We start from the raw sequence: 14,868 nt of genomic DNA, 5'->3' as shown, positions 1-14,868 counted from the left end.
ACAACACTCTGGAGACTAAACAACCTTTCAATGACTGATTTAAACTGTTGTACAATGTCAAACTGACAAGGAAGCAGTGAAACAGCACTAACCTGAGAGCTGCGACTCATTACTCCCTTTAAGCAATGCACTTGGAGCCAGCTAACGACTGCTTCACGCCTCCTCTCCCTGTCACTGTTGGGGCGAGGCTCTAAGGCAGGGGGCGATAATCAATTATGCAGGTCGGTGCCCAGTGAGCGTTAGACGCTCACTGACGTCACAATCTGCCTGGCACCGAAGTCCTCGGCGCTAACTCACAGTGGAGGTGCTAAGGGGGTACCAGATTTGGCGTGCGTTGCTGGATTCATCTCGCTGCGGTGTAGTGTCCGAGGATCAATAATACTCAGACTGCAGGAGAACAATAAAACAGTTATTTACTGAACAGAGAGTAATTCAAGACTGAAATACAGAAGACTGCTATGGCTTTATATACAGGGGTGGTCACTGCCGGTACTGCTGTATAGAATCAGTTCTTCTCTTAAAGGTACATACACAACAATTCCTCCCCTTTTAGATAAACAGTACATAACATTCATTTAACAACTAAATAATAACTAATTACAATTACAATTTTCTCTGTACTATATACATCAACTGAAATAATCATTTATAAGTTCAGTCTTTGAGGAGGCTTCCTGATCCTGACTGGATAGCGCCTTTATCGAGTATCCTGTTCTTGCGGCGGAGTTGATTCTGGCTCATTGTCATTGGTTGGTTCGTCAGCTTCCAATATCACTGCTTCTGAGGTAGACGCAATCTGAACTTCGGGTTGATTACTAGGTGCACCTGCTCGTGGTATGGGTTTGGCTTGTTCCTGTGACTCTAGAATCTGGTCAGCATGGCATCTCACGATGCTCTCTCCAATGTCCACTGTGTACATTAGTGGTCCCTGCTGTGTGCATATCGTTCCTGGCTGCCATTTTTCTGTTCGGTAGTCGCGGGCTGATGCGCTATCAATTACTGAGAAAGACTGGAAGTTAAGAGAGTAACAAACAGGCTTTTATTAGCTAAAGAACGAAGGCATGCCTCTAGTGGTCGACCGGTCCTGAATGCCTGGGGAACTGCAGAGCAGCCGCCTTTATACCAGGGCATATGGGTGGAGCCAGGGGCGGAGCCAGCTGAGGCATGCACAGACAGGTACAACAATGGGCAAGAGTGAACAACAGTGAAGTGAACAACAGTGAACAACAGTGGAGTGAACAACAGTGAACAACAGTGGTTTACCACATTCACCCCTTGCTTAAAAAATGAGTCCAACGGGGTGAAGTGTATTAAAAGTTCATATAATTAAGTCTTTCTGGGGGTCTTGTATGCCATCGTGATCGTCGTGGCGACGGCTGAGGTGGTGCAGCTTCCGACGCCAAGTCCCGCGTGGGCCGGAGCACTGGCGTGTCGTCCTCATGGGTGTTGAGTTGGTTGGTGATCAATGACGGGTCACGGGGCCACGGCGTGCCATCTACAGGGGTTAGGTATGGGTCCGTTGCCGCCGGTGCATTGTGGGTAGCAGTGAAGGGCAATGGTAGTGGGTAGTGGGTGATGTTGGTTTCAGGGGCCCCCAAGGGTGCGAGGTCTTGTATGGAGACTGTGTCCTCCCGCCCGTCCGGGTACGCAACGTAGGCATACTGAGGGTTGGCGTGGAGGAGGTTGACCCTCTCAACCAGGGGGGCCATTTTATGGGTCCTCACGTGCTTCCGAAGTAGGACGGGCCCTGGAGACATCAGCCATGGTGGTAGCGAGGTCCCCGATGTAGACTTCCTAGGGAAGATGAACATTTTTTCGTGAGGGGTGGCGTTAGTGGCAGTACAGAGCAGTGACCGAATGGAGTGGAGCGCATCGGGGAGGACATCCTGCCAGGGGGAGGTTGGAAGGCCCTTAGATTTTAAGGCTAGCAGGGCGGCCTTCCAAACTGTCGCGTTCTCTCTTTCTACTTGTCCGTTCCCCCGGGGGTTGTAGCTGGTGGTCCTGCTCGTGGCAATACCTCTCACGAGCAGGTACTGGCGGAGTTCGTCGCTCAGAAACGATGAGCCCCGGTCGCTATGGATATAGCTGGGGAAACCGAACAAGGCGAAGAGGTCATTCAGGCATTTAATGACCGTAGCACTGGTCATGTCTGGGCAGGGGATGGCAAACGGAAAACGGGAGTACTCGTCGATGATAGTGAGGAAGTACGCGTTGCGGTCAGAGGAGGGGAGGGGCCCTTTAAAATTGATGCTCAGGCGCTCAAAGGGGCGAGTGGCTTTTATCAGGTGTGCTCTGTCTGGCCTATAAAAGTGCGGTTTGCACTCGGCACAGACTTGGCAGTTCCTGGTCATGGTCCTGACCTCCTCGATGGAGTAAGGCAGGTTGCGGGCCTTGATGAAATGGAAGAACCTGGTGACCCCCGGGTGGCAGAGGTCATTGTGGAGGGCCCGCAGTCTATCAACCTGTGCGTTGGCACATGTACCTCGTGATAGAGCATCCGGGGGCTCATTGAGTTTCCCGGGCCGGTACAAGATATCGTAATTGTAGGTGGAAAGTTCAATTCTCCACCTCAAAATCTTGTCGTTTTTGATTTTGCCCCTCTGCTTGTTATTAAACATAAAAGCAACTGAACGCTGGTCAGTGAGTAGGGTGAATCATTTACCGGCCAGGTAATGCCTCCAATGTCGCACAGCTTCCACAATGGCCTGGGCCTCCTTTTCGACAGAAGAGTGTCTGATTTCGGAGCCTTGGAGGGTTCGTGAAAAGAAGGCCACGGGCCTTCCCGCCTGGTTAAGGGTAGCGGCCAGGGCAAAGTCGGACGCATCGCTCTCCACCTGGAAAGGGATGGACTCGTCCACCGCATGCATGGTGGCTTTAGCAATGTCCTCTTTGATACGGTGGAAGGCTAAGCGGGCCTCTGCCGCCAGGGGAAAAGAGGTGGACTTGATAAGTGGACGGGCTTTGTCCGCATAATTAGGAACCCACTGGGCGTAGTAGGAGAAAAACCCCAGGCATCTCTTCAGGGCCTTGAGGCAGTGGGGCAGGGGGAGGTCCATAAGGGGACGCACCCGGTCGGGGTCGGGGCCGATGACTCCGTGTTCCACAACACAGCCAAGGATAGCGAGGCGGGTTGTGCGGAATATGCACTTCTCCTTGTTATACGTAAGGTTTAGGAGTTGGGCAGTGCGGAGGAATTTGTCGAGGTTGGCGTCATGGTCCTGCAGGTCATGGCCGCAGATGGTCACATTGTCCAGGTAGGGAAAAGTGGCCTGCAACGCATTCTGGTCGACCATCCGGTCCATCTCCCTTTGGAAAATGGAGACCCCGTTGGTGACGCCGAAGGGAACCCAAAGGAAGTGGTAGAGGCGGCCGTTTGCCTCGAAGGCAGTATACTGGCGGTCCTCATAGCAGATAGGGAGTTGGTGATATGCTGACTTAAGGTCAATGGTGGAGAATATGCGGTATTGTGCGATCTGATTGACCATATCAGATATGCGGGGGAGGGGGTATGCGTCCAGTTGGGTATATCGATTAATTGTTTGGCTGTAGTCAATGACCAGGCGCTGCTTCTCGCCGGTCTTGACGACCACAACCTGGGCTCGCCAGGGGCTGGTGCTAGCTTCAATAATCCCCTCCTTCAGGAGCCGCTCCACCTCAGATTTAATAAAAACTCTGTCACCAGCGCTGTATCGCCTGCTTTTGGTGGCGATGGGCTTACAGTCGTGGGCGAGGTTAGCGAACAATGCGGGGGGGGGGTGACTTTAAGCGTGGAGAGGCTGCAAAAGGTGCGCGGCGGGCAATTTGAAAACTGCTGGTTGCAGACTGTGAGTGGGGGAAGGGGTCCACCGTACGCCATCGTGACACTCTTAAGGTGGCACTGAAAATCCAACCCCAGTAGAACGACAGAGCAGAGATGGGGCAGGACAAGCAGTTTAAAGTTTCTGTACTCTGTGCCCCTCACCGAAAGGGTCACCACGCAGTAGCCGCCGACGTCCGCTGAATGGGACTTGGAGGCCATAGGGACCCGGTGGCGCGCTGGCAGGACCTGGAGAGAGTAACGCCGCACCGTGTCGGGGTGGATAAAGCTCTCCGTGCTCCCGCAGTCGAAAAGGCAGGTCGTGGCGCGGCCGTTTACCTTAATGTCCATCATGGACCTGGCTAGTTGGTGAGGTCTAGATTGGTCCAGTGTAACGGAGGCCAGCATAGGGTCAGGCGTGTCGCTGCAGTCATCAGGTGAGGCGGTGGGTGAGTCGGGGGCCCGTTGCAAAAATGGCGGCCGGAACGGATCACCCATGGTTGAAGGCGTCCAAGATGGCGTCCAAGATGGCGGCGCCCATGATCCACACGCGGCTGGAGGCGTACAAGATGGCGTCCAAGATGGCGGCGTCCAAGATGGCGGCCCGCTCGGCCCACACGCGGCACTGCTGGAGTTTGGGGTAGGTTTAGCCTTGCAGACGCTGGCATAGTGCCCTTTCTTCCCACAACCAGAGCAAGTAGCGTTTTTCGCCGGGCAGCGCGCTCTGGGGTGTTTGGCTTGGCCACAGAAGTAACACTTCGGGCCCCGGGACATCGCTGCAGAAGTTGGGCCGTTGGCGGGATGTGACGGGGTGGTGCGGCGCAGGGTGGCGGTCCTACCGTGTCCCAGGATGGCGGCGCCCGCGCCATCCACGATGCGGCCGTGCGGTCAGGGGAGTAGGCGTCCATGTTCCGGTGGGCCACGCCTAGCGAGAGTGCGAGGGCCGTGGCCTTCTTCAGGTCGAGTTCGCCCTGCTCCAACAGTCTCTGCCGGGTGTAGTTGGACCTGAGGCCCGCGATGAAGGCGTCCCGGACAAGTTCCTCCGTGTACACCGCGGCCGACACCTCTTTACATTTGCAGGCCCGGCCGAGCACCTTCAGCGCCCGTAGGTATACCTCCATCGATTCCCCGGGTGGCTGTTTGCGGGACCCCAGGAGGTGTCTGGCGTAAACCTCATTTACCGGGCGTGCGTACTGTTCTTTAAGGAGGTCGAGAGCACCCTTGTAGGTAGTCGCCTCTTGGATGAGCGAATAAGCTTGGTGGTTCACCATGGAGGTCAGAATTTTTAGTTTGTCGCCATCGTTTTGAACAGTTTCGACGGAGGCTTCTAGGAAAATTTCGAAGCATCGCAGCCAGTGTGCGAACTTGGTAGATGAATCCGCCTCTTGAGGGTCTAGTTCCAGGCGTGCTGGTTTGAGGATTTGCTCCATCGAAAAAAAAGTTTAGCTAATAAAATTGATGCACTATCAATTACTGAGAAAGACTGGAAGTTAAGAGAGTAACAAACAGGCTTTTATTAGCTGAAGAACGAAGGCATGCCTCTAGTGGTCGACCGGTCCTGAATGCCTGGGGAACTGCAGAGCAGCCGCCTTTATACCAGGGCATATGGGTGGAGCCAGGGGCGGAGCCAGCTGAGGCATGCACAGACAGGTACAACAATGGGCAAGAGTGAACAACAGTGAAGTGAACAACAGTGAACAACAGTGGTTTACCACACGGGCCAAGACTGGTTGCCCTATCTTGAAGCTCCTGGTTGGCTTCTCATTTATGTGCTGGAATTGCTTATCCTCAACATCTCGTCTTATGTTTGGTTTGAGCAAATCCAGGCGACATCTTAGCCTTCGGTTGAAGAACATTATGGCTGGAGCTTGGTTGGTGACTGCATGTGTCGCATTCCGGTAAGCAAACAAGAAATTATCCATCTTGTGTTGTAGTGGTATGTTGTCGTTATACAACGCCTTTATTGCCTTTTTAAAGGTCTGAACAAACCTCTCAGCCAATCCATTTCTGGCTGGATGATATGGGGCAGATGTGTAATGTTTCACCCCATTATTCCTCAGAAACCTCCGGAAATCCTCGGACACACACTGTGGCCCATTGTCGGAGCAAATCTGTTCTGGCAAACCATTCCTGGCGAAGATGGTCTGTGGGACTGCAATAGTTTTCTCCGTGGTGGTGGAGGACATTTTGATGACCTCTGGCCATTTCGAATGGGCGTCCACGGCGATTAGAAACATTGAGTCCATAAATGGACCAGCAAAATCAATGTGTACCCGTTGCCATGGAGATGAGGGCCACTCCCATGGGTGTAGCGGGGCCTGTGGTGGAGCGTTTTGGACCTTCTGGTACCCTGTGCATCTCTTGGTCATATCCTCGATTTCTTTATAGATTCCCAGCCACCACACAAATGCCCTGGCTAGGCTCTTCATTTTTACCCCTCCCAGATGACCCTCATGAAGCTCATTGAGCACTCTATCTCTCAACTTGGGTGGAATTACCACTCAGGATCCACACATCAAGGTCCCCCGGCACACTGACAGCTGTTCTCTCCTTGGCGAGAATGCTGGCAACAGTGAGTCGCCATGTGCTGGCCATCCCTTCACCGTCAAATCATAGACCCGAGAGAGTGTCGGGTCATTTCGGGTTTCCTTCTCTATACTTGAGTTTGTAACATGTAGACATTCGACTATGGTCGAATGGAATATCTCAACAGGGTCCACTGCAGGTGCTTCCTCTACCGTAGGCAACGGTAGGCACGACAGCTCATCAGCGTTTCCATGCTGTTTCGTACCCTTGTACTCTGTGTCGTACTGATGTGCCCCTAGAAAAAGTGACCATCTTTGCAGCCATTGCGCCGTCATCACCGGAACGCCCTTCTTTGGGTTAAAAATGGAGACCAGGGGCTGATGATCAGCCAGTAGGGTGAATTTCTGCCCATGCAGATAGTGATTGAACATCTTCACCCCCCACACCAGGCTGAGGGCCTCCCTGTCAATCTGGGCGTAGTTACGCTCAGCTGAGGTTAACGAGCGCGACGCAAAGGCTATTGGCCTCTCTGAACCGTCAAGGAATTTGTGTGACAGCACCGCTCCAATGCCATAGGGAGACGCATCACATGCCAACCGAATCGGTAGTGTTGGGTTGTAGTGGGCCAATACTTCTTTTGAAGTGATTAGGCATTTACATTTCTGAAAGGCACGCTTACACTCATCACTCCATTTCCATGTTACTCCAGTTTGCAGCAGGGCGTTCAGTGGGTGCAGAATTGTAGATAAATTCGGCAAGAACTTATGGTAGTAATTCACCAACCCGAGGAACGACCTCAGTTGCAACACATTTTCCGGTGCTGGAGCCTTGACTACAACCTTAATCTTGTCTGGTGACTTATGCAACCCTTCCTCATCAATCATGTGGCCACAATACGAGATTTGTCTCCTGAAGAACTCGCATTTGGGGCGGTTGGCTCGTAGCCCATATTCCTGTAATCTAGTGAGCACCTGCTCCAGGTTGGCAAGGTGTTCACTGTCATTTTCGCCCGTAACCAGGATGTCGTCCAAATAACACTAGGTCCCTGGGATCCCTTGCAGGACTTGTTCCATCGCCCTCTGCCAAATAGCCGGGGCTGATGCTACCCCGAATACCAGTCGATTGTACTGGTAAAGGCCTTTGTGAGTGTTTATCGTGAGGTATTTCCTAGATGCTTCTTCCACCTCCATTTGTAGATACGCTTGGGCCAGATCAATCTTTGTAAAGCGTTTCCCTCCAGATAGTGAGGCGAAAATATCTTCTATCCGTGGAAGTGGATATTGTACTGTGTGCAGGACTGGGTTCACAGTTACCTTGAAGTCCCCACAGATGCGAACCTTCTTCGGCTCCCCAGGCATGCTGCTCAATGATTTCTTCATTACAGGAACGATGGGTGTGGCCCACTCGCTCCAGTCCACCTTGGACAGCACACCCAAACGTTCCAGACTCTCCAGCTCTGCTTCACCGGCTGGGCGGATCACGTAAGGTACCGGTCTGCGTTATCTTCGATTTTTATCGTTGCCATTACTCCTTTTAGAGCCCCAAGTCCTTGTTGGAACACCTCTTTTGCGTCAGTTAGAATCTTTGACAGTCGTCCAGGTGTGACGTCATCATCCTTTTTATCAGTCACAGTTAGTGCCAGAATGGAATGCCAATCCAATTGTAGTCTTCGGATCCATTCACGTCCCAATAATGGTGGTCCTCCATCTGGTAGTATATATAGATACAGTTTCTGTGCTTCCTTGCCGTTGTATTTAATGGGCACCCTTATTTTTCCTCTGGGGTAGACTTTTTGCCCCGTATATGTCTTCAATACAATGGACGTGTCCTTCAAGGGTATGTGTGAGAATAGCCGCTCATAGTCTCGTCGATTCATGACAGTTAGGGCTGACCCTGTATCCAATTCCATCTTTACTTGGGACCCTGCTATCATGAGGGTGACCCAAATGGTTCAGTGATCCTCCTTTGCGATCACGTTGTGTAACTTTAGACAACTTAGTCTCCTGCTCCCGGAGTCATTATCACTCTCCTGATCTTCCGAACTACTGTCTGTCATTTTTTTTTACTTTCTTGTACTTTTCCTTAGTAGTTCTTGTAGTGTTGGTTTTCTTCCCGACCTGCAGACTCTTGCTATATGTCCCATTTTCCCGCATTGCCCGCATACGTTGTCCTTAAACCAGCAGTCCTTCTGATCATGGGTTGTTCTGCCGCAGCGATAGCACTTTTCTGCTCCATACGCCATTTCGTTAGCGCCGTATTCTTGTGGTTTCTGTTGTATTTCCGCAGCTCCCCGTGCTGCTGCTTCATAGGATACTGCCATGCTGAAAGCCTGTTCTAGCGTCAGGTCCTTTTCCGAAAGTAGTCGTTTGTGGGTTCCTTCATTCTGGAGCCCGCAGACAAACTTATCCCGTAAGGTGTCTGCCAGTCCTGCTCCGAACTGGCAGTGCTTCGATAACTTGCGTAGTTCTGTAAGATAGTCAGTATTGTTCTCATCTTTGTGCTGGTTACTTTTATGGAACTTGAATCTTTCTGCTATCAGCAGCGGTGTCGGGTTTAGCTGTTCCTGTAAGATATTAACAATCTCTTCAAAACTTTTCTCCATTGGTTTAGCTGGGGTAATTAAATTCCGCAATATGCCATACGTTCTCGCGCCCATCAAATTTAATAATACCAACGCCTTCTTTCCATTGGCCACCTCATTGGCATTGCAGTACACTTCAATTCTTTCCACATACGTGGTCCAGTCTTCTACCTCGTTGTCGAAAGCAGTGATACTGCCACTCTTCGGCATCTTGGGTGATTTAAAATGGCGCCTCCCGCGCTTTTTCTTCTTCCCCAATGGAATAAAATGGCGCCTCCCGCGCTTTTCCTTCTTCCCCTTGCTGCCACGCTGCTCCTAGCGTTCTACAGGGTAATGGCGGCGACCCGCGGCTTCGGCGCGTCTCACTTTTCCTTCCCCGCGTTCTATCCTCTCCACGCTGCCCTGTTCTTGAGCACCGACCACGCCCTGTGTGCTCCACCCTCTCTCTCTCTCTTCCTCCCGACAACGCTGCACGGCCCCTTTGCAGAGCCGCTCGATCGAGCCCGAGCCCGCCGCAGTCCGGAAGGGTCAGCGCACTACCTGCTACCAGCACGACTTGCTGGAACACCTCCACTGGGGAGCCAGGCCCAGCTCTCCACAGCCCCCCCTGCAACTCTCCGATGGATCCCTGGGCGGTTGCCCGCGGTCGACGCCCGCCGTTCTGACTTCGACCTCCAAGAAGCTTATCTTCAGGGAAAAGATCTCCGTGAGGTGGTGCAGTACTGCAGGTGAGTTCAAACCTGCCCGTCGCCAGTGTAGTGTCCGAGGATCAATAATACTCAGACTGCAGGAGAACAATAAAACAGGTACTTACTGAATAGAGTGTAATTCAAGACTGAAGTACAGAAGCCTGCTAGGGCTTTTTATACAGGTGTGGTCACTGCCGGTACTGCAGTATAAAATCAGTTCTTCTCTTAAAGGTACATACACAACATAAGAACATAAGAAATAGGAGCAGGAGTAGGCCAATTGGCCCCTCGAGCCTGCTCCGCCATTCAATAAGATCATGGCTGATCTGATCCTAACCGCCAATCCACTATGACAGGACGATCTCCTGAATCTAACAGAATTAGACACACGAAACAGGAGCAGGATCAGGCTACACGGCCCCTGGGCCCGCTCCGCTACCCACAGGGCCATGACCTATTCGAACCTAGACTCATGTCCAAATTCCTGCCCGCTCCCCGTAACCCTTAATTCCCTTTTCTTCTAGGAAACTGTCTATTTCTGTTTTAAATTTATGTAATGATGTAGCTTCGACAGCTTTTTGGGGCAGCATATTCCATGGACCTACCACCCTCTGAGTGAAGTAGTTCCTCCTCATCTCAGTTTTGAAAGAGCAGCCCCTTATTCTAAGACTATGCCCCCTAGTTCTAGTTTCACCCATCATCTGGAACATCCTCCCTGCATCCACCCGATCCAACCCCTTCATAATCTTATATGTTTCAATAAGATCGCCTCTCATTCTTCTGAACTCCAATGAGTAGAGTCCCAATCTACTCAACCTCTCCTCATATGTCCATCCCCTTATCCCCGGGATTAATCGAGTGAACCTTCTTTGTACTGACTCGAGAGCAAGTATGTCCTTTCTTAAGTATGGACACCAAAACTGTATGCAGTATTCCAGGTGCGGTCTCACCAATGCCTTGTACAACTGAAGCAATACCTCCCTATTATTATATCCTATCCCCCTAGCAATGAAAGCAACATTCCATTGGCCTTCTTAATCACTTGCTGCACCTGCATACTAACCTTTTGAGTTTCGTGCACCAGGACCCCCAGATCCCTTTGTACTTCAGTACTTTCAAATTTCTTGCCATTAAGATAATAACTTGCTCTACGATTTTTCCTACCAAAGTGCATAACCTCACACTTTCCAGTATTGTATTCCATCTGCCAAATCTCTGCCCACTTACTTAGCCTGTCTATGTCCCCTTGCAGGTTTTTTATGTCCTCCTCACTCACTACTTTCCCTCCCATCTTAGTATCATCTGCAAACTTTGATGTGTTACACTCGGTCCCCTCCTCCAAATCGTTAATATAGATTGTAAAGAGTTGGAGACCCAGCACTGACCCCTGCGGAATACCACTGGTTACTGATTGCCAGTCTGAGAATGAACCATTTATCCCAACTCTCTGCCTTCTGTTAGATAGCCAATCCTCTATCCATGCCAGAATATTACCCCCAATCCCGTGATTATTTATCTTAAGCAATAATCTTTTGTGTGGCACCTTGTCAAATGCCTTTTGGAAGTCTAAATACACTACGTCCACTGGTTCACCTTTATCCACCCTATATGTTACTTCATCAAAGAACTCCAGCAAATTTGTCAAACATGACTTCCCCTTCATAAAACCATGCTGACTTTGTCTTATTAAATTATGATTATCCAAATGTCCTGTTACTGTCTCCTTAATAATGGACTCCAAAATTTTACCTACCACAGATGTTAGGCTAACCGGCCTATAGTTTCCAGCCTTCTGTCTGCTGCCCGTTTTAAATAAGGGTGTTACATTAGCAGTTTTCCAGTCTGCCGGGACCTTTGCTGAGTCCAGGGAGTTTTGGAAGATTATTACCAATGCATCCACAATCCCTACCGCCACTTCCCCCAAGACCCTAGGATGTAAGCCATCAGGTCCAGGTGATTTATCCACCTTGAGTCCCATTATTTTACCGAGTACCACTTCCTTAGTGATTTTGATCGTGTTTATCTCCTCCCCCCCTATAGCCCCCTGCTTGTCAAGTGTTGGGATATTCTTGGTGTCCTCTACTGTAAAGACTGATACAAAATATTCATTCAGTGTTTTTACCATCTCCATATTTCCCACCATTAATTTCCCAGCCTCATCCTCTAAGGGACGAACATTTACTTTAGCCACCCTTTTTCTTTTTATATAACTTTAAAAACTCTTACTATCTGTCTTTATATTTTTTGCTAATTTACTTTCATAATCTATCTTCCCTTTCTTAATCAATCTTTTTGTTATTTTTTGCTGTCTTTTAAAGTTTTCCCAATCCTCTATCCTCCCACTAGATTTGGCTACCTTATATGCCCTTGTTTTTAATCGAATACTATCCTTAATTTCTTTACTTAGCCACGGATGGCTGTCTTTTCTTTTACACCCTTTTTTTCTCAGTGGAATATACTTTTTTTGGAAGTTGTAAAATAACTCCTTAAATGTACACCACTGATCATGTATCGTCTTATCCTTTAACCTATTTTCCCAATCCACTTTACTCAATTCCGCTCTCATACCTTCATAGTCTCCTTTATTCAAGCTTAGCACGCTTGTTTGAGGTACAACCTCCTCACCCTCTAACTGAATATGGAATTCAACCATGTTATGGTCACTCATTCCAAGGGGATCCTTTACTGGGACATTTTTAATTAACCCTGTCTCATTACACAGGACCAGATCTAAGGTTGCTTGCCCCCTGGTTGGTTCTGTTACATACTGCTCAAGAAACCCATCCCTAATACACTCAATGAACTCATCCTCAAGGCAGCCCTGCCCAATTTGATTTGTCCAGTTAATATGATAGTTAAAATCCCCCATAATTATAGATGTTCCCTTATTACAAGCCTCAACTATTTCCTGATTGATACTCCATCCAACCGAGTTGCGACTGTTCGGAGGCCTATATACTACGCCCACTAGTGTTTTTTTCCCCTTATTATTCCTTATCTCCACCCAAACTGTTTCATTATCCTGATCTTTTGACCCAATATCATTTCTCTGTATTACAGTGATTCCTTCCTTTATTAACATAGCCACCCCACCTCCCCTTCCTTCCTGCCTGTCCTTCCTCAGTGCCCCGTTAGCACCCCCGCTAAGCATTAACTGGAGATGCAAAGGCACCGAATTTCTCCCCCAGAATGTGAGACATCTACCTTTCAGTAAGGATGTCCTCACTGAAATCTGCTGCCTGCTGCAGCCACAAATGTAACCTCAGAGCAGGGCAAGGACCGCTTTGCAAGTGGCTGTGAAGGTGGCTGTGGCCATTAACTTCTATGCGTGATGCAGGATGCCATTGACTGCATGCTCATCGCTTTGCGAACATCGCATGTCAACTCTGCCATGTGCTGGAACTGAAAGGGATTCCACTCCCTTAATGTCCAGCTGCTGTGCGACCATAGGCAACAAATCATGAAGGTGAATGCCCAGTATCCTGGCAGCTGTCATGATGCCTTCATTCTGCAGCAGTCTGCCATCTGAATTTGAGCCACCACAGCAAACCAAAGGGTGGCTGCTAGGCGAGAAGGGCTATCTGCTGACGACATGACTGATGACCCCGGTACGCAACACATGCACACGTGCACAGCATGCATACAATGAAAGCCATGCTTCACACAAAATGCCATAGAGCAGACCATTGGTGTGCTGAAATAATGCTTCTGCTCCTTGGACTGCTCTGGAGGAGCCCTGCAGTACTCGGCAGAGCGGGCGTCAAGATATGTGGTGGTCTGCTGCATGCTGCACAAACTCGCCATCATGAGGACACAGCCCTTGCCACAAACTATATGGTGAGCAGCTGAGGAGGAGGAGGTGGAGGAAGAAGAGGTGGAGGAGGAGGAGGAAGAGGATGGGAGGAGGCAATCTAGACAACCCATTTCTGGCTAGGCTGTTGTAAAGAACTCATCCAAGTACGATACTGGTAACTGTAACCCCAATTCCCCATTCAACAACATTCCCACACCTTACCTTCCCTTTGTCATTGACCATCACAGGGCCCACTTGGCCACAATGCAAAAATAAAAGGCTCCACAAAATAAACATTCCACACCAAATTTATAAATGATATCATGCCATATTGCATACAAATGTAAACTAATTACCCTTGTGCATTCCCTTAGTGCCTGTCTTCCATGTGCCTTTGCCTGTCCTAGTGTTCCTACGCAGTGCTACCCCAGTGGCTGCAGCATGGCTGGTGGAAGGTTGCTGATTTTCAGTGGAGGAGACTGCAGATGGCCCTGCAAGATGACCACAAGAAGCTCTGGGCCTAGAAGCCCAGCTGCGGACTGCACCATCTCAGCATGGGCGGCAGTAGTCTGGGCTGGCTGGCTGACAGGGAACAGCAAGGGCACTGGCGGAGTGGCAGGGGTGGGATTATGAATGCTGTCATCTTGAGAGAGGACAGCAGGTTCGTGCTCCACGGAGCCACTGCCACTCTCCCGGGGAGGCGCCTCAGCAATCCTAGTTATCTGTTGGAGGGCAGATTGCTGGACTGCTGGGAACTTTTCACACTGTAATCCACAGCCACGATGGCAGCAGTCTGAGCTTCCACTGCAGCATTCAGACATTGGGTGGCTTTTGATTGTGCTGCAATGGAAGCTGAGACATTGGCCATCAGACGCTGCATCATGGTTTGGTTCACAAGTGCGCTAATGGAGTTGGCCACCAGTTCCATGTTGGAAAGGACGGGCTCCAAGCTTTGTGCAAAACCCTGTGCCAAGTTGGTGCTGGACTCCTCCATGTTCCTTGACTTTGAAGGCAGGTTCTCTGGCAGGCTTCCCAATGCACCAGGCATTTCATTGTGCATACCCATCAGTCTTCTTCTGTAGCCTGCCCCACCGAAGTGCTCATCTGAGTCCTCTGCAGCAGAATTTGCATGCGACCTCACCCTCCGGCAAGCTGGCACCTGCGCTACCCTTGTCCCCTACCCTGGCTATAGCCCACTCTTCCCCGGTGCCTCACCACGCTATGCTATCCTGTAAATTATGCGCCATGTCAGTATCTGAGTTAGTGGCTGTAAGTGTGAAAACGCGTGATGGTGTGTCTTCATCTTCACTATCTTCCTGTTCTTTCACCACTGCCTGGCAGGTTGCAGCTTGGGTATCTGAAAGGACAAAGGCACAAGAGTAAGGTTGTGGTGAGGGGAGATGGTGGTGGAAGCATGCTTACACCATCTGCAGCTTGTAAATCAGAAGAGATTGTTAGATGAGTGAGGTGGGATGTGAGGAGA

The sequence above is a fragment of the Somniosus microcephalus genome, chromosome 20, assembly GCF_052327205.1.
Source record: "Somniosus microcephalus isolate GS21.2 chromosome 20, FLI_Smic_1.0, whole genome shotgun sequence".
NCBI lineage: Eukaryota > Metazoa > Chordata > Chondrichthyes > Squaliformes > Somniosidae > Somniosus > Somniosus microcephalus.
The sequence above is the reverse complement of the archived record's forward strand: the minus strand, read 5'-3'. Positions refer to the sequence as shown.